The sequence below is a fragment of the Nyctibius grandis genome, chromosome 1 (genome assembly GCF_013368605.1).
Source record: "Nyctibius grandis isolate bNycGra1 chromosome 1, bNycGra1.pri, whole genome shotgun sequence".
NCBI classification, from domain to species: Eukaryota; Metazoa; Chordata; class Aves; order Nyctibiiformes; family Nyctibiidae; genus Nyctibius; species Nyctibius grandis.
In genome coordinates this window covers 11,420,598-11,441,833 of record NC_090658.1, presented here as the reverse complement: position 1 = coordinate 11,441,833, position 21,236 = coordinate 11,420,598, and the positions used below count along the sequence as shown (strand labels likewise).

Below are 21,236 nucleotides of genomic sequence, written 5' to 3'. Positions count from 1 at the left end.
AGGATTGAAATCACTGATAAGACCGTGTTGTTATGAATGCAGCCAGGTAGTTCCTACTCTTATGTAGGGTATTAGTTCCCAAATATTTTGATGTCTGCTTGCTTGCAGCCCACCTCTCTGCCACTGATGCTGAGGCACAGCTGAGATCAGCAAAGGTCCAAGTACTGAAACTTTGATATTCATTAGAGCCATGGGGGAAAACAGAGCTCTGTGCTGACCTTCTCTGGTACAGAAAGCTTTAATGTTTTTACAGGATTTTGGAGGATATGAGACCATTAGGGAATGCTCCAAAGCAGATGCAGTGTCCTGGTTTATTATATTACAGCTAGAGTGGAAAGTTTCGCTGACTGGGTGTGTTAAAATATTGTACGGTCACTTGCAATTCAGAAAGCTTTCTGTGAGCACAGTCTTTTTTCTGCGCTTGAATTGTTTTGCTCTAAGGTGATCTAATAACGTTAGATCAAAAGCACTTTACTTGGAATGCTTTTTGAAATTTGGAAAAGCACTGGCATTTAAAAGAAAAGAAAATTAAACAATTTCCTCACATCACAGTACAAAATAGTGCCCAGGTAGGACCTGGACTGTTGGCACAAACCACTTGTTTGTTTATTACTCAATAATAGTGACAATGTTTAGCTACTCTGAAAAAACTCCCATCAAAAGGTATAGGCACTATGCAAACATGAACTTAGCACATGCCCTTATGTAGAGGGAATAGTCTCATGGAGGTAAACTTGCGTAAAAGGAGGTTAGATAACGTATCTTACTCAGTGTTTTGTCCAAGTTTGCTGTGCATGGAAAGCCTCTGCTACAGCTCTGACCAGAACCTAAGTGTCCCGACATGTTCAATTCCCTGTCTTGATTGTCTTCGTAGGAAATGGCTATGGAGCAGAAAAGCTAATCTTTAGACTACACAAACACAGCATTAATACCTTAAAACTTTAGAGTTTAAGGAAAAAGACTCCAAAAATGCTTCTGCAAATCTTTGACAGAGTATTTGGAGCTCATTTTTCCTTCACATGCTAATGATGTTCCTCACATTTGCTGAACACAAAAAATACAAATGCTGTTAACATCTATGTATCAGCAAGTTTATTAGGTGGAAATTGCTCCTGAAAGATTATTTGACACATGACAGATTCCTAGTCAAGATACAGGTTCCAAATACTTGAAATTTTGTTACTCTCTTAAAAAAAAACGCTTAGATATTAAACAGTAGTGAAGAAATGTAAATCCCAATTTAAAAGTAGGGCAAGAAAGGTTGATATTTTCCTAAGTATACACCCAAAAATCAAATCCCTTAGGCATGGCTGGACACCAAAATTGCTTCGTTCAGTGCTCAGCTGCAATGAGCCTTCTAACATTGGCATCGTGGGTATAGGAACACTTCCACAAAAGTACAATTGTGTTTGCTGTTGAAACATCATAGCCTGAATCCAACATTTTACTATTACCTAAGTAGTGGTGGAAGGTGTTTCTCACCTGAGGGATATCTGACTTCCCACACACGATATTTTTTTGTGTGTGTGTATGTTTTCTTATTTTGCAACAGTAGTGTCTGTGGTAATGAAAGAGAAGAATAAACCAATGAATTTTTAGCAGTCCGCAGACTTGGACATGTTTCATTTGAGAATAGACTTAAGCTAATGCATCTACATGAATTGCAAAAGACTTTCTTTTAAGGAAGTTGTACGGTCCTTTAACAGCTGAATACTATTTCTAGATTTTCCTGGAATCACACACAGAATTAATTACCCTTATTAATCCTGACACCACAAAAATCAAACTCCTTCTAGTTCCTTTGTTCAGAGATGTATGTTGTACAAGTTAATTCCGTGTAAAAGTTTAATGTAAAACTAGGGAGAAAATTCCAGAAAGCATCTTCTGATATCATGCCTGGTATCCCCAGGATAAAGAGAGTGGAGTGATGAGTCGGTATTAACTTTCAAGAACTCAGTGATCATTGAAGATAGAATATGAGACTAATAAATAGGCATTAACTTTAATAGCCATGAAAATGGTAGAACTAGTTTGAAGCGAAGACTAGATCTCGCTGAGAGACAGACGTAAAAACTTACTGCCCAGACAATTATATGTGATCGTTGGTCAGAAAGACAAGTGATGATACCAAATACAGACAGTATTTAACTTTTATTTTTGCCTTGAAATGATTGGTCTCAACCGCATGGTGTACATGTGCCTGAAGCAGTTATAACCATAACAGTGTCTCCCACTACTTCAGGACTTGCCTTTAGCCTCTTTCCTCCCCAAAGACGTTGCCTCACTTGGTGTCCCCTTACCATTCCATAACAAATTTCAGATGTGAGAAAAGAGTGCAAACGAGGCTGTTTCTGCCTCCCCCAAACCTGAGGGTTTTAGTCTATGTGAGGTTGGCTGAGCTCATGAGCACTAACCCCTTTCATATTAATTCTGCACAGGGGACATACCCACTTCTTTAGCTGCTGTCATCTCTTTGGCCATTTCCAACATACCTTTTTCTGCACGTTGTTCACATTGTTCATGGAGGGGTTGAGGTGGGAAGGGACCTCTGGAGGTCATCTGGTCCAACCGCCTTGCTCAAGCAGGGCCACTTAGAGCCAGTTGCCCAGGACTGTGTCCAGACATCTTCTGAATATCTCCAATATTCATCTGATCTTTTTCAAATGTTTGCCTTGCACTGCTTCCCTGAGCAATCAGTTAACTGTACTAGCAAACCCTTTCTAAGCCTCTTCAATGTCTTCTGTTTGAGCAGGCCCTTTTGATCACTCAGAGATCCACATGTCATCTCTGTTGGTGAGGAAGGGGCAGTTATCTGTTAGAGATAAGGCAGGGTCTAGCTCTCCATAAAGGTCCAGCCAGCTCTTGGTCCCATAGTATTAGCTCAGTATTTGCCATATCTGGGTTTGGAGGAAGTTTTGTTTCCAAATATTATTACCTACTCACACTTCCTAAAGAAGTTACCTTAATTCTCTCCTGTCTCCCTTCTATGTGTCCTCTAAACTAATCTGAGTCATCAGAGAGAGCTTAAAAATGCAAAGTCTGAAAGCCTGAAGTTATCCCACAGTTAATGATCTCAAATGGCTGGAAGACTATGGTGTGTTGGCTATATTTGGGTGAGTCTGACAAACTGCAGGGCTGCAATTAAACTCTTCAGTCATCAGTCGGCTTACAGTGCTGTCAAGCCCAACTGAAGCCTTGTTGTGCCTGTTACCATCATACATGTGTTACTGTTCTTGACATGGTTTGCGTAACAAGGTTCTGCCTTTCACAGAGGTGATGGAGACTTTAAATTTCTTCCACTTGTTGACTTTGTGGAAAAAAAATTGAACAAAGTAGTTCAGGCTCAAAAAGTGGTATCAGACCAGTGCCTGCATACCAGTGCCATGTATCAGACCAGTGCATGCATTCCAGTGCCCATCATTGCTTTACCTGATTAAAAAAAGCACATACCAACTTGACCTGGCTGAAATCTCAGCTAGTCTCAGTATCTCTTATCTTCCCTGTGTTATGTTGAGTTTATTGGAAGTAAGGTCCAGGTATTAGTTCCAGAGTCGGCAACTGTATCCCGCAGTAGAGGAGCTGAAGCCACATGTCTGCACAATCATGGATTTTACTGCCTTTGTGAGAATGAGGGGGCAAGCATGCTACTGCTTTTATGTAGGAGGTGGAGAATTATTTACGAGGGAACAGGAGAAAACCGATAATCACCCTCAACTGCAGAGTTATTTTGAAGTGTTAAAAGCAAATAGCTCCTGCACTGGATTGGCATTACTCATTCACTCTTTGGAAGGATAGCATATGCCCTTCCCTTCAGTAAACCATTCTCAGAAAGGCTTTTCTTACTACGTGGTAGTTTCAGTTTGTTGCCAGACTGCAACCAAGGCCTGGACCTTGTTGATGGCTCATGATTCCATTGGATTTCTGGATACTGCAGTTGCTGTTAACCTAATGAAAGTCAACAGATATGTTATGTTTGGTGACTCCAGCTTAGTTTCACGTCCTTTCTCCAGTCTTCAGGGTCAGGAAACCTGTGTTCATTGGACACATGCTTTACAGAGTAGCTACTTGCAGGTTCATTGGACTAGTTGTCAGCCTGGGCTTTGGTAGCTCACAGAGATCTCCATCTCACAGCTTCCTACTGGGCTACCCAGAATATCTCAGTAAATGAAACTCCTGCACTCCACTCTTGGCAATAGGTGTTTCTCTGACAATACATGATTGTGTGAACAGACATGGAATTGGTATCAGACCACAGGAAGATTTTGAACCTGTCCTTGGTTTTTGAGTTACACCTAGCAACTGATGAAAGTATATAGCACCAGGACAGGATGATAAGTAAGCTTAAGTCTGTCATGTTAATGTATACACCATTCTCACCTTTATGAAAGTCACGGTGTTGCTGGTAGTCACGAAAACATAGGCATTGATTTTGTTGCTTGTATACGAGAGCTTATGATGGCCTTTTATGTTGGCAGACAAGGACAATACACATTCACATAATAGTTCAAAGCCAATAATAACATTTCTGGTTGTCACTGTCATTGTTTAAGCTCTCGCTTTCGTTTTTAAAGCAAAATGAATTGTTTTGCATGCCCAGTGATAATCTGCTCTGTCATGCCAGGCAAGCTAGCTAGTTTAAGCTCTAATCAAACATGTTAATAGGAAACATGCAATAAGAAATACAGAATCCTTTTTCTACATGATATGTAATAACCCATCTCCATCCAGTATCCTTTGTAATCCATTATGTATCTGCAGTGCTTCAGTTTAGTGGAAGGGGGGAAAAGTAACATTCAGTATAGTACTAGACACAACTCTCCAAGATCTCAGAGATGCTGTAGTTGCCAGTTGCTCACCTTTTCTGCTTCTGTTTGCCTCAGCATTATCAGCCTTATGTGACTGAAGTAAGAAGAGCTCATCTTAAAACAGTAATGAGATGCAGTAATGCAGCCAAGTGGACAAATTACATTAAACTCCAAATGGTAGATGAAGATCATTCATTGTCTCTTGGTATCAAAAGTGTCTCAGTTGTCCGTTCACATAAGGACTTCCTGGCTCTCTGGAACATCATCTTTAATGATTTTCCTCCTTTCCAGCTTCACATTAGCTACAGAGGAATTGTGCAGCTCATTTGCATGACGTCTTTGTCACTTCCCATGCAGATAGATAGTTCATCAAGCCCAAAGAGGACTTGGGAGGTAGTGGATAGAATTTTAAGATATCTGGCGTTATGAACTTGTGCAAAAAAGGCACTATGAGAAAATCTGCCTTTGCATACAGCCCTAAGACATTTTATCTTTTAATAGGAAGAAAGACAAGCCACACACATAATGTGAACAGAGAGATAGTGAGATAATCATATTAAACCACAGACAATTCATTAAAACTTGCAGCTTTTCAAGTGTTAAATAATAAGAGGCTCCCTATTTTATACAGTGCTTAAGCAATTTCTTATTACTGTTTGCATGAGTTTTAAATGGTGTTTGTCAACTTGAATAGACATGTGATTTTTCTGTGTTCCTTACTATTAACCTATGTTTGGACATAAAACCACCTCATTAGAATACGTGTTAGAGTAAGGAGTGAACTGTTCTCTTCACTTCCAAATGCAAGTGTAGTATTTTTCCGCTTTGCTGAAGGTATAGGCTAAGGAATGTCTTCCTCTTGTCCTCAGCTAATGCATGCTTCAGGGTTTGGATTTACTGCATTACGTTCGGTCCCTATACTGGGCTTCTTGCGTTTCCCCCTTCTCCGCCCCACCTTGTGCCAGCACCAGTACTGACTGTGAGTTATGTGAGTACCAGGAGCATAACACTGACACGAGGATACAGCAGGACAGTCCCCTTCAGTTACAGCACAGTCATCAGTCAGCTGGAAAGCGTATCCTTAGTGTCTCGGCAGTGTGCTGATTTGGGGTATTCATTGTTCACACCAGCTGCAGGTTCTAGTGATCCAGTAGTACTTAGGCTGGTACTGCCAGGAAGCAGCCTGTTAAAATCGAAAATGCAACCTCAGTTGAGTCTTCTACCACCAGAATCATTTAAAAAAAAATGGAATCATGAATCAGAGAATCGTTTTGGTTGGAAAGGACCTTTAAGATCATCAAGTCCAACCGTTAATGTAACGCTGCCAAGTCCACCACTAAACCATATCTAAGCACCACATCTACACGTCTTTTAAATACCTCCAGGGATGGTGACTCCACCACTTCCCTGGGCAGCCTGTTCCAATGCTTGATAATATCTGTGACTGGACGGGAAAAAAAATGGGAAGATGTTGCGAAAGCTCTTTCTCCCTTCAACATGCAGGCATGACTGCACATGAAAAGGAGACATGGATATAGAGTAGGAGCATTGAGGGACAGAGTTGTTCAGCAAAATGGAGATCCCCTGCGTTACTCTACCTATTTAATTAGCGATTTTGTGAAAACTGGTACAAGATGTGGTGTGTAACATGCGATAACCTATCCATGAGCAGTCACAAAAGAGACCAGCAGAAGGGACAACTTCTTACTATCCATTAGGATCCAAAGGAGTATGCCAGACACTGTATGGATGTGTTTGAGACTCATACTTTTGTGAGTAGGTTTTTGCTTACCAGCGGTCTCCTTAGGCTACCAAAGTGATAAATTCTTTCTTAGCTGGTCATGGCTTGTTTTGACTGTGTGGTTTTACCGTAGCAGTTGTCAGTGTTAATAATGTACTGGGTTTGTTTCTTTGGAGCCTTGCTTGATTCCCTCCTTCTCCTTGCAGGTGGTTCTATGAATGTAAATTGGTGGAGGGTAGTGTCTGTTGTCTTCATATTATTCCCATGATTGGACCAACAGGAGTCAATTTTTAGACATTGAGAGTATAGATAAAACCAAGCCCTTCCTTGTTCTATCTGCTGCTTTCTGCCCTTCTGACTGAAGTATTTTGTGCCCATTTTCTAGGAACAAGCCAGTTGAACTGCTGTCAAAAGGATTTAGGTGGTGTTCTGTACACACATTACCTCTGAGAGAGATGCTTCCTTCAGAATTTGAGGTTTTAAACCAGATAAGTCAATAATTTATCCACACATTCCTGTAGCAGGAGTTATGCACAGGTTTGGAGGCAGAGCTGAGCTCCTTCCAACCTCAGCCCCTCACTTCTCACCTTATCCCATTTCCAAACACGCACAGCAAGAAGCCAGAGTGTTATCTAGACGGAAACACATCATCACATGCAGGTCTTTCTGCAGAGCTCATGACTCATGAAGCTCCATATATATTGTTACGCAGGGAACTAGTCCAGGTTGTGTGCTGTTTGAGACAAGGGCCAGCAGAAAGGCACTGCTTTCTCTGACAATTAAGCAACTGAATGCTGTCCAGGAGCAGTGGACATTATCCTTTCCTATGTCATGAATTCATTATGTGGTGCTAAGCTAATCTCTTGAACCAGATTTTGGATTGTGGTGAGTTTAAGTTTCCAGCGTGATACAACCGTGATAAATTAGCAGAGCTATTGGCTTGACTCAAGTGCCATGCAGCTGAAAGAGTGCTGTTTTGTGGCACGTGAAGTATCATAAAACAAGCAGTTCACTGTAAGGTCGGGTCTTAGGTGGCTCAGACTGAGGACTCAAAAGCAACAGCTTCTAATAATTTGGAGGGGATTTTTTGTGGACCTCACTTTTTCTTCGGTTAAATGGACTGCTACCTCACAAGGATGTCTGGAAGATGAAATGTTTAATCTGCTAGATGAACACTGTAGAAAAGCCCTTTGATGAGGTTAATGTGTTCAGTTCAGAGTCCAGGGAGTGCGCAGCAGTTGAGGCATGAGGACAAACAACTAATAATTCAGAAAAGTAGGAATACTGGGTAGTCTCATCCAGTGAGGTGGTTCATTGAGTACTCTCCATGAGGGAGAACTCTAGGGGAAGAAGTACGCTTAAAGATTGTATCATAATGCAAATATACAAAGGGTACTAATTAACATTGAATATGTAACCGTAATTTTGTAATATCCCAACTTCTGAACACTTGATTTGGCAACTTTAAGTGCTGACACTTAAGCCTTTGACTGTTTCTTTAGATCCTTATAGTAGTGGGGATGCAGATAACAGGTCTCCAGGGCTGTCCTAGAAAAATCTTTTTCATTGCAAAATTAATATACATAATTTGCAGGATGATAAATGCTTGGCTCCTTCTGCCATTTTCATAATTGCTCTTTAAGGTATTTCTGCGCTTGTAGCTCCTACTGAAATGGATGGAAACATTGTAAGTGCCTGCAGCAGTTTTGGGTTGCACCAGTTAGCACTTCTGCAAGTATCTGTGCAAATAAGGTTTGGTAATTTAACCAGTGTTATGACATTCAAAGCCTCACTTTTCATATTTTTATATTTAAGTTACATTTACAAATTACAGTACTCAGATTTGTGGTCATAAAATATTACTTCACTTCTTGTGGAAAAATATGTTCTTTAGATATGTAATGGCAGTATTTTTATATGCTTTATTTCATCTTGAAAGTTTAAAACTGTGCACCATTCTGTGAGGAGAAAATCTGTCTCTGGTGGAAACTGGAAGAGCCAACAGGCACAGAGTGTAGTGTGTGATGAAGCAAAGGGGAATATTGTTACTATGTGCCATTAAAATGCTAGCACCATTACATGTAGGCAAACTGTCACAAAAAAAATACCTCTTTCGTATTTTATTCAAAAAATGACACTAATAGTAGAATTTCTTTAATGTTTTCCATGTAAATATATGTGATGATTTGCATAAACGTTTCAGTTTCCTTGAATGAAGTGCCCAACAGTCTGTCTTACCAACGAGTGCGAGGATGGTCAAATAAGACATATATCCTGATCCAGGAACTGCTTCAAGGCTGCTGAGGTCAGAGGAGAGATTGCTGGGGTCAGGCCTTTGGATGGTGGGAATACCCATGCTGCCTTTTCTGGGCTGTAGCTTCCTATGTTAAGAGGTGAATCGAATACTTGAAGTCCCAGAAGAGAAGGAGATGGGGAAAGTGACAGCAGGAGATCTCAGGAGGGAGAGCAGGAAGTGTGAGCTAGGCTCTGCGTTGCCGTTGGGACACGTGTCTCATTGCACCCATTTATGCAGGATTCAGAGGGGACCGGTCTTCTCATGGAGGTGCCAAAGTTATTTGCCTGAAATCTGTCCTTTAAATATCCCTAAGGTGCATAAATGCAAGGAAGAAGTTAGGAGCTGCCAGGAGCATTAAAGTTTCTGGAGCGCTGCGGTTCCTAAATGTCAATGCTTTCATGGCACTGTTTAGTTTCCCTCGCAGAGGACAAGCAGGATTAGGTACAACACCGCCGGTCAGGCGAGGCGGCCGTGGCCTGCCGAAGCGTTTGAAAAAACAACCGCATTAGTTTAGCTCCAAGTGAGATCTGGGCTAGCTTCTGGGATACGTAATCCGAAAATCCTTATCCGTGATGAGGGCCTTTTATTTTATTTCCTTTAAGTTATTTGCCTTTGCTCCTACGGTGGAAGGGAGCTGGGAGGAGGCAGGCGGATGGTGCGGGGCTGCAGGCTCCTGGCGTAGGTACCAGAGGAGGTTAACCACCTTCCTGCCATTCATGTTAACCTTTTCAAAGGACATGGAGGGCTTTGATTCGCATGCTTGGCTTCACAGACTATTACTTCTGTTTAGTTCAAGCTTTGCTCTTTAAAAGGTAGAAGAAAGAAGGAACACTTCTTCTCTCATAAGACCTTTTTTAAACTACCATCAATACAAAAATCTTCAAAATCTTCACAACAAAAACTTGATAAAGCCTATCCTTTTTCTGTAGAGTTTTTACACCTTATTATCAGGGTCCTTAACAAGAGCCACACAAGCAGCATACTGGACAGCTTTTAAATTGAAAACTTGATTCTTTCCACTGTTCCCTTGCACCTAACGAGGAGCTAAAAATGATTTGAATAAGCTGACCTTATTGTAGTGTTTAACTTTTAGCTATTACATCGAGCTTTATTGTGGGGCTGGTTTAGACAGCTAAAGTCTTGGGTGTACTCTCCACCGTCTGCGGCCCTGTCACGGTTTAAAGCTGGGCTAGCTATTAACCAGGTGGCAGATGCTCTCTATTAACCCTCTCCCCCCCCCTAAGGGAAAGGGAAAGGGAAAAGGGAGAGAGACTTATGGGTTGGAAAGTTAAAACAGTTTTAATAAACTATAATAATGAAAAAGAATATAATAACAATAATAATAGAAATAACCAAATATATACAAATATGTACAAAACCAAGATCAAGAGCTTGGAAATCCTCCTCAGGCAGAATTGCTCCCCCCAGTACAGGCAGAGGGGAAAAGGCAGTAGCTCCCCCCAGCACGGGCAGAGGGCAAAATGCAAAAGCTCCACTGCCATCACACCTGCAGGCTTTTAACTGGAGATTTGGCAAAGCTGGTACCAATCAGTGGGAGACAGGAGGGCCCCTCCCTCCTGGGCCCCACCTCCAGGAGGCAGTGGGTTAGTGATAAACAGGAAAGTGAGAATGACATGTATGGGATGGAATACCTTGCTGGTCAATCCTGGGTCACCTGCCCCGTCCACTACTCCCTGCAGGTACAACCCCCTTCGGCTCTTTACTCGTAAGCAGTGACCTTGGGTTCTCTAAGACTATTTGGCCTGGTTTGAGCCAAACCAGGACATTCCACCCCTTATTCCATACCATTCATGTCATACTCAGATCACCACTACCTTTTCATTTTCAAATATATATATACATATCACTAGTCTATGATTCATCTTTATGCAAAAAGTCCATCAAGTTCATTTGGTTCAGGATTGTGGGTTTGCATCTGGTTAGCAGTCTCTCAGCAGTCTTTCTGGCTAGCAGTCTCTCTTTTGTCATGGTTCGTGCCCACGGGTTGCAGGTTAAAGATGTCAGACTCGAGGAGGTTACTGGACGCCACTTGATGAAGCTAGCTCCGGTCGCATCACCACTGTCTTAACCTAAAAGACACTTATGCAGCAACAACATACAGTTCAAAATTAAGTAGTCTCACCCAGAATCAGATCACCTTCAGGGACACATCGGACTTCACCATCTTGCAACATCACCCACCAAGTACATCCAGGTCCCTGAGCAAAAGCAATCCCACGAATGGGTTTACCTTTGCCCGTTACAGGAAGAATCCAGACAGTTTTTCCCAATAGATTCCTTTCATGCACCACCGGGACTTTATCTCCTTCTACTGTATGTAGAAGGTCTGACTGAGCAGGGCCAGCTCGATTGATAGATCCCCTGGTGTTAACTAACCAGGTAGCTTGTGCCAGATGTTTATCCCAGTTTTTAAAGGTTCCACCCCCATTGCTTTCAGGGTAGTTTTTAACAGCCCATTATACCGTTCAATTTTCCCAGAGGCTGGTGCATGATAGGGGATGTGATATACCCATTCAATGCCATGCTCTTTGGCCCAGTTGTCTGTGAGACTGTTTTTGAAATGAGTCCCATTGTCCGACTCAATTCTCTCTGGCGTGCCATGTCGCCACAAGATTTGCTTTTCGAGGCCCAGAATAGTGTTCCGGGCAGTGGCATGGGGCACAGAGTATGTTTCCAACCATCCGGTGGTCGCCTCCACCATGGTAAGCACATAACGTTTACCCTGGCGGGTTTGAGGGAGTGTGATATAGTCAATTTGCCAGGCCTCCCCATATTTATATTTCAACCACCGCCCCCCATACCACAAAGGTTTTAACCGTTTGGCTTGCTTAATTGCGGCGCATGTTTCACAATCATGGATAACCTGTGCAATAGAGTCCATGGTTAAGTCCACCCCTCGGTCACGAGCCCATCTGTATGTTGCATCTCTCCCTTGATGACCTGAAGTGTCATGAGCCCACCGAGCTAAAAATAGTTCACCTTTGTGTTCCCAGTCCAAATCTATTTGGAACACTTTAGCAGCTTGATCCGCTTGTTGGTTGTTTCGATGTTCCTCAGTTGCCCGACTTTTAGGTACGTGAGCATCTACATGACGTGCCTTCACGACTAGTTTCTCTAGCCGAGCAGCAATATCTTGCCACAATTTAGCAGCCCAAATAGGTTTCCCTTTGCGCTGCCAGTTGCTTTGCTTCCACTGCTTTAACCACCCCCACAAGGCATTTGCCACCATCCATGAGTCAGTATAAAGATACAGCCTTGGCCACTTTTCTCGTTTAGCAATGTCTAAAGCCAGCTGGATGGCTTTTACTTCTGCAAATTGACTTGATTCACCTTGTCCTTCTGTGGCTTCTGTGACTCGTCGTATAGGACTCCATACAGCAGCTTTCCACTTCCGATGCTTTCCTACAAGACGGCAGGATCCATCGGTGAACAGCGCATACTGCTTCTCATCCTCTGGTAGTTCATTATATGGTGGGGCTTCTTCAGCACGTGTCACCTCCTTTTCTGGTGGCATTCCGAAGTCTTTGCCTTCTGGCCAGTCCATGATTACTTCTAAGATTCCTGGGCGATTAGGGTTTCCTATTCGAGCCCTCTGCGTAATTAATGCAATCCATTTACTCCACGTCGCATCAGTTGCATGATGGGTAGTGGGAACCTTACCCTTGAACATCCAGCCTAGTACTGGTAGTCGAGGTGCTAGGAGAAGTTGTGCTTCAGTACCAATTACCTCTGAAGCAGCTCTAACTCCTTCATATGCTGCCAGTATCTCTTTTTCAGTTGGAGTGTAATTGGCCTCGGAGCCCTTGTATCCTCGACTCCAAAATCCTAGGGGTCGACCTCGAGTCTCCCCTGGCACTTTCTGCCAGAGGCTCCAGGTAGGACCATTGTCCCCAGCTGCGGTGTAGAGCACATTTTTAACATCTTGTCCCGTACGGACTGGTCCAAGGGCTACTGCATGCACAATCTCTTGTTTAATCTGTTCAAAAGCCTGTCGTTGTTCAGGGCCCCACTGAAAATCATTCTTCTTTCTGGTCACTTGATAAAGAGGGCGTACAATCTGGCTGTAATCTGGAATATGCATTCTCCAGAAACCCACAACGCCTAAGAAGGCTTGTGTTTCCTTTTTGTTAGTTGGTGGGGACATAGCTGTTATTTTGTTGATCACCTCTATCGGGATCTGGCGACGCCCATCTTGCCATTTAATCCCTAAAAACTGGATCTCCCGGGCAGGTCCCTTGACCTTGCCCCTTTTTATGGCAAAACCAGCTTTCAGAAGAATTTGGATTATTTTCTCCCCTTTGTCAAAAACTTCTGCTGCTGTATCACCCCACACAATGATGTCATCAATGTATTGCAAATGTTCTGGAGCTCCACCCTTTTCTAGTGCAGTCTGGATCAGTCCATGGCAAATAGTAGGACTGTGTTTCCACCCCTGGGGCAGTCGATTCCAGGTGTACTGGATACCTCTCCAGGTAAAAGCAAACTGTGGCCTGCACTTTGGTGCCAAAGGAATAGAGAAAAAGGCATTAGCAATGTCTATGGTGGCGTACCACTTGGCTGCCTTTGACTCCAGTTCGTATTGAAGTTCTAGCATGTCTGGCACAGCAGCACTCAGCGGTGGCGTAACTTCATTTAGGCCACGATAGTCCACAGTTAATCTCCATTCTCCATCAGACTTTCGCACTGGCCATATAGGACTATTAAAGGGTGAGCGAGTCTTGGTAATCACTCCTTGATTTTCTAATTGTCTAATCAGTTTATGAATGGGGATCAGGGAGTCTCGATTGGTGCGATATTGTTGTCGGTGCACCGTGGTAGTAGCAATTGGCACCTGTTGTTCTTCAACCTTCAGCAACCCCACAACAGAAGGATCTTCTGAGAGGCCAGGCAAGGTAGACAGCTGTTTAATGTCCTCAGTCTCTACAGCTGCTATACCAAAGGCCCATCTGTACCCTTTTGGGTCCTTAAAATACCCTCTCTTGAGGTAGTCTATGCCAAGGATGCACGGAGCATCTGGGCCAGTCACAATGGGGTGCTTTTTCCATTCATTTTTAGTTAGGCTCACTTCGGCCTCCAATACAGATAACACTTGAGATCCTCCTGTTACTCCTGAAATGCTGATAGATTCTGCCCCTTTATGATCCGATGGCATTAGGGTGCACTGTGCACCAGTGTCTACCAGGGCTCGATACCTTTGTGGTTTTAATGTGCCAGGCCATCGAATCCACACAGTCCAATAAATCCGGTTGTCCCTCTCCTCCACCTGGCTGGAGGCAGGGCCCCCCTAATTAAGAAATGGATTCATGCTGCTCACAGGGACTGGACCTTCATTTCTCCTATTCACACTTGGGAAAAAGTGATTTGAGGCCCATCTCCCCTGACTGGGGTCCTGCTCACTGGTAACTGGAGCAGCCATCCTCCTAGAAAAATTCTCTCTGGTATTTCTTTTAGCTTGCAACTCACGTACTCGTGCCTGTAGGGTACTGGTAGGTTGTCCATGCCATCTGCTCATGTCCTCCCCATAACCACGCAGGGCAAACCACAGGATACCTCGTGATGTGTTCTGTTTCCTTTGAGCTGGTCCTGTAGGAGAGCGTTTTCTCCTAACGGCTGCAACGCGCGCCTGTGTAGGTAGAGAGTCAAGTTTATTCTCGATCTTGGACAGTTTGTCTGACAGTTGTTTAAATGAGTCCTTGTTCTCCTTAGTCAGTTTTTCCACAGCCGAGATGCGTGCCTGCAGTGGGGAAGAAATACTATCTTCATACTGTCGCATACAGTTAGCCATTTCGCCCACACTAGATCGTGCCATAGCATCTTCTCCCCATACTAATATTGACAATGTATGGGTATATGTCGGTGGAGCATTCTTCACAACCTCCGGAACATGGATCGGTTGCATTCCACTTCATCAGGATCTACAGGATCTACAATGTCCCGTGGGTGTCTATAAATGATCTCTTGCACAGCCAGTTCTCTAAGGTAGTTAATACCTTTTTCTATAGTGGTCCATTTGCTTAGGTGGCTCATAACATCATCTTTATAGGGATACCTGCTCTTTACAGCTGACAAGAGTCGCCTCCAGAGACTGACAGTGTTTGACTTTCTTGCGAGCGCTTTATCAATACCACCATCTCTGGACAGGGATCCCAACTGTCTGGCTTCTCTGCCATCCAATTGCATGCTGTCTGCCCCATTATCCCAGCATCGGAGCAACCAGGTAATAATAGGTTCACTGTCATAACGGCTGAAGTCTTTCCTTATATTTCTCAGGTCCTTCAGGGATAAGGAGTGGTAGGTTATCTCTACGTCCGAGTCCTCTTGTGATAGTTCTGCTTTAGAAGGGCCTTTCTTCTGTGATGGGTCTGCTTTAAAAGGACGATTGAGGAAACCCCCATCTGTGTCAGGCCCTAACTCTGCCTGAGAAGGGCCCTCACCTGGGTCATATGATGGCTCTGCCTTAGAAGGCTCTGAGTCATCATCCTTCACTTCATAAGCTGATTTCTTTTGGTATTTCTTCCTGGTTACAGGAGCAATTGGTACAGATTCGATAGATGCTGGAGTCTGAGTAGATGCAGTGGCTGTCTTGGGAGTGCTGAGAGTCTGAGTAGCTGCGGTGGCCATCTTGGGGGGTGTAGCAGCTGTGGTACAGGCTGCCAAGGTGTTAGTGGGTTTAGTGGCTGTAGTGGCAGTACACACTGTAGGATCTGAGGTGGCTGCATAACACCTACAACTGTCCCTGCACCGATATTTAATCTTATCCCACATCAGAAACACATTCAGGACAAACAAAAATAAAAACATGCCACCTAGACAGCACCATCCTAATTTCGCAAAATCTGGTGGTATCAGCTTGGCAGAAAAGGAGAAGGTGCTATTTCCCGAAGTAAAACTGGAAGTGTGATCATTAACAGAATCAGCTAAAGGACGCCTGGAGCGTGCAGATGAAGTTGCTGCTACTGATTCGCGATTAAAGCTGCCCATCATTGTGTCATAGAGATAAGAGATCGGAATATTAACTGCCCAGTTTATCACAGCATAAATCAGTATCAAACCCCATACCAAAACATACATTTCGACCAGCGCCCACTGCTAAACTGCATGTAAACATTCAAGAAGCAAGCAATAACACAGTGCCCACGGCAGGTAAGGCATCATTGCAATACTCAATTGTGAAAGAAACTCCATAAAAAGATGAGATAACACAGCATTCAAAAATGACATCACCATCTTCACTATCTGTTTTAACTTTCCAACCCCTCCTAAATCTCAAAGGAAGAAATCTGATATTCTCTCAGCTGAGTTCTCTGTGTCTCCTCCCACCAGAGCCAGGATTCAACTTATCAGAGCAACCTGTTGGAGCTTCTCTCGAGCCCCACGTTGGGCGCCAATAAATCTGTCACGGTTTAAAGCTGGGCTAGCTATTAACCAGGTGGCAGATGCTCTCTATTAACCCTCTCCCCCCCCCTAAGGGAAAGGGAAAGGGAAAAGGGAGAGAGACTTATGGGTTGGAAAGTTAAAACAGTTTTAATAAACTATAATAATGAAAAAGAATATAATAACAATAATAATAGAAATAACCAAATATATACAAATATGTACAAAACCAAGATCAAGAGCTTGGAAATCCTCCTCAGGCAGAATTGCTCCCCCCAGTACAGGCAGAGGGGAAAAGGCAGTAGCTCCCCCCAGCACGGGCAGAGGGCAAAATGCAAAAGCTCCACTGCCATCACACCTGCAGGCTTTTAACTGGAGATTTGGCAAAGCTGGTACCAATCAGTGGGAGACAGGAGGGCCCCTCCCTCCTGGGCCCCACCTCCAGGAGGCAGTGGGTTAGTGATAAACAGGAAAGTGAGAATGACATGTATGGGATGGAATACCTTGCTGGTCAATCCTGGGTCACCTGCCCCGTCCACTACTCCCTGCAGGTACAACCCCCTTCGGCTCTTTACTCGTAAGCAGTGACCTTGGGTTCTCTAAGACTATTTGGCCTGGTTTGAGCCAAACCAGGACAGGCCCTCAGCGAAGCGCTCCGTGAAGGAACGAGACTTAACAATAGCCTGTTTCTCCTCTTGCCTGAAGGGTGGGTTTGGTTCATGGTGATTGGCAAGCACCTCAAATTGGAAATAAGCGTGCATGAATAAATATTGCTTTGCTTTCTGTCATGATGAGTTATGGACGTATTACAAAAATAATTATCTTCCCTTCATAAATCAGTCTGATAGTTAACTTTGGTTTGCTTACTAATTCACTGCTCCTGCTAATCTTTCTTTGGTTTGGGTCAGATACTTAAGCATAGGAATAAATCACAGATCTGAGCCAGAATGTTTTTGGGGTTTTTTTTTGTTGCTGAGGAAGAAAAATTAGTCTGAAAACTAAACAGGCTTCTGTGAGCAAATCTACAGTATGGTGACGGCCCTAAAATGAGTTGTTTGTAGTAGCGGTTCTACCCTGCTTTATAAAAGTGGTTTTAGGCAGAATTTTGCATCGTTTATTTAAAATAGTGATCATCATTAGTTTTAGATGGGCTGGTTAATTTGAAGAGATTTGTGAAGCTAGATATACTGAAAAGTGAAAACCAAGAGAACCAGGGAAGCCATATCTGCCAGAAGCTAAGCCCCAGGGCACATGAAACAGTCAAATGTTGTATATGGATGTTGTACGCCTACTCACTAGCAAATACGAGTTAAGTGCAAATCTCTTTAAGGAGAGAGAATCAAGCCAGTTAGAAGGAAATTATTGTATTCCTGAGTTGCTAGAAGAAATGTGTTGCCAATTCATATTGCAACACAGCTATGAGGACTAGAAGCTGAATAATAAACCAAGTACTTCTGAGATAGTGCCGGCACACTAGCTGCATGTTCTACAACAGCATTTTTTAGCCATGTTCAACAGTGTGCTTGCTATCGCTCCTCCATTTGTTGAATTCAGGATGACCTTTGCATGAATAAAGTCAAATAGGATTAAGGCAGGAATTTTCAACAATGGGAAAGAGCAACAGATGTAGCCGACTTTGAACGTGGGAGGATTGTTGATGCACGGTTGCCTAAAGGGAGTGTCTGTGGTGACAAAAAAAGGGGGGGAAAAACAACAATTTCCTAAAAAAATAACCACATAAAAGAAAAGAAAATAAATAGAAAACAATCCAAAGGAACTGAGTGATCCCGGTTTTTATTGAAGTCAAGCTGCATGCATTTTTTTTGACTCATTGCCTCCTTTTAAATATTTTTTTCTACTCTTTCAGAAGAACTATCTGTTCTCTGTGACTATCGCCATAAAAGCTATCTGAGGTTTTTGTGTGGTGTAACGTATTTTAGATTCAAATTTTTTCTGAGTTGTTTTAAAGTACATAAATGGAATATAAGGAAAAAGGAGATGTTGTTTCTCTGGAGAATTAGCCATTTGAGTACAAATTCCAGATCCTGCTAATATTTTTTGATTTGATCTATCCTATGCAGAAGCATATAGATGAATCTCAAATGCATACAGTGCAAGCACTCCATATAGAGACTGTTACAGAAAGGGGAAAAAAAAGGTTGAAAACACATTTAAAGCGAGAACTATTTCTGATATATCTTAATTAGTTTTATTCTTTATGTGCCTGTTAGATATACTGAATTTGTTTTCAGCTCAATGAAAAGAGGACATGCATGTGTTTTTTCTTGGTAGATTAGAGAAATATTTTTGTACTTTATAGAAGTATTTGGTTACCTTTTTAAAATACAACCAATTCTTTGAAACTCGCTTGGTTTCATTATTGAACAGAGCTATTTTGCAGTTTAGTAGATAGTTGTGTTAATCCCTAAATGATATTTCATAGTTTGTAGTAATGAATAATGCAGAAATTTTAAATATAGTTCATAAGTATAATTCAGACAAATCAGCTTTGAAAAGCATGCATGGGAAAAGCTTTTAAAGTGTGAATGAAATCATGTGCTCTAGCTCAGTGAAAGGGCTTTAAAGGAGCTAGCTAGGAACTAAATTAAGGAAATCATGTTGTAACCATTATGAAAAATATTGGTGAGCTTAATATATTAGAAGTTTGACTGTAATAATATTTAAGAGCTTGATTAATCACCCACTGATTAAATGACTACATTACACTTTAAAAAGAGCTATACTGTTGAAAGGGTAGTCTCTCTCTGTAGAAAAATCATTTGGATTCAGAGGATGTGGCATGGTAAAACATCTTCTAATACAGCTTATCCTGCTCTTTCCATACTCCTTCAGAGCAGAACTTGATGAGGTGAGCTGTGGGCTACCCACTAGCTGATGACATGCCACTGTAAGCTCGGTAGTCGTAACATGTCTCCCATCCCCAAAAAAGGAGTCTTTCAACAGATATTTAAAAAAAAAAAAAGTTGACATCTGGGATTGAGTATCTTGAAGACCACAGCTCTAGGTGCTGGAGGCTTCATTAGTAATTTTTGTTACCTTAGTGAAGGTGCTGTGATGTTTAATTTTGGGACTAGGAACACCTCCATATGCATGCTTGGCATCTTTAGCACTAAGAACACATTACTGTTTGAATTGAGTGGATTCATGCCCACTGTGGCTGTAGAAAGTAGCCTTTATTTCCTTGTGGGGTCACTGTAGGGACAGACATTAAGCTCACAAATGTGTACATAACTGCTGGCATTGATTGCGCATGCACGATTGTGTGAAAGGTTGTGTTCAGTTTTGGGCTCCTTACTGCAAGAAAGACATTGAGGTTCTGTAGAGAGTCCAAAGAAGGGCAACGAAGCTGGTGAAGGATCTGGAGAACAAGTCTTATGAGGAGCAGCTGAGGGAACTGGGGTTGTTTAGCCTGCAGAAAAGGAGGCTCAAGGGAGACCTTATTGTTGTCTACAACTACCTGAAAGGAGGTTGTAGCCAGGCTGGTGTTAGTCTCTTCTCCCAGGTAACAAGCGATAGGATGAGAGGAAATGGCCTCAAGTTGCCCCAGGGGAGGTTTCGATTGGATATCATGAAAAATTTCTTCACCGAAAGGATTGTCAAGCATTGGAACAGGCTGCCCAGGGAAGTGGTGGAGTCACGATCCCTGGAGGTATTTAAAAGCCACTTGGTAGTGTTAGGTTGATGGTTGGACTCTATGATCTTAAAGGTCCTTTCCAACCAAAACAATTCTGTGCTTCTGTGGAAGGCTGTCATATTCATAACAGCAAAAAAAATACATTTTGAAATAACAGTTGGATGGTGACTTTTAGACACCTGACTTTTTGTAAACATTCATGTAACTTGATGAGGAGTCCACTGAAGGCAACAAGAAGTCCTTTAGTTACTCCTGAATTAAGTTCCTGGGCAGTGAGATCTCATCCAAGTTTCCATGAGTGTGAACTAGGGCAGATTAGAGCAGTTTCTAGTTCCTTAGTTGTCTCCTGTATCTTTGAAGGGCAATCCACAAGTAAAAGTACAGTCTCTTCTTCTTTGGTGGGCCAGCCAAAACCTCTACTCTCCCTCACTTCATGAACACCTCTGAGACAAGGGACTGTAATCTTAAAGCCTTGCAATGGTCATGTTTCCTGGCTTGCTTCAGTGCAAATAGATTTTTGAAATCCAACTCAGTTAATCAAGCTTTGAAAGGATCCTAAAATGCTACACAATCTGAAATAATTATAAATAAAAATAGTGTTACATTTTTGTATTCTTCTTTTTTTTTTTTCAATTAACTGCCTTGTATTTTATGCTTCTGGAGCGTAATGAAAGCAATTTTTATTTACAAACCAGATAGTCAGAATGTGTTTCTGTTATTTCAAGTGACCTTAGGGGTTTTTTATATATATTGAGAGAGAGAGAGAGAGAGAGACACAATGTGTATGTCTGTATTTTCTTTGTGTGAGTGTATATATATAGGTATATACAAACTTGTATCTTAGTATATTTGTTACTAGAATTATGGTTAGTTATTATATAGAAAGATATACATGGTATATGTATACCTTCCTATATAACAAATATACCTCTATTATCTGCCTGCAAACTTTTTAAGAAGTGTATTCAGAGTAATTTGACAGAGATGGCTTAGCAGATCATGATTAAAATGTTTTGTCCTAGAATCTGCTTAATTACTCAACCATATTCAATAATACTGTGACCCCTTTTCATAAAGTTGCCAAAATGCTCTCAAGAACTCCACGAAAACCTTTTTTTTATCACTTTAAAGTAATGCTGAGGAATTGATGCATTTCTAAAGTGCCCCTATGGCACTCTGTACTGTTGGTAAGTATTCTGTCATGGTTTTCATTGACAGCAGTGACTCAATAATGTGATGTAACTTCATCCTTTGTTTTGAGACGAGTGAGTAGACCAGAACCCAATCAATAGCTTAAGTATAAAACTATAGCAAACCAAATATTATTTCAATGCTCAAATTCTT

At 42.2% G+C, this 21,236-nt stretch overlaps 1 protein-coding gene across 8 annotated transcripts in view; it reads left to right on the top strand.

Moving 5' to 3' along the window:
• Positions 1-21,236, top strand: part of EHBP1 (EH domain binding protein 1) — a 240,952-nt gene that overhangs the window by 118,146 nt on the left and 101,570 nt on the right. The gene's annotated exons all lie outside the window — the stretch shown is intronic.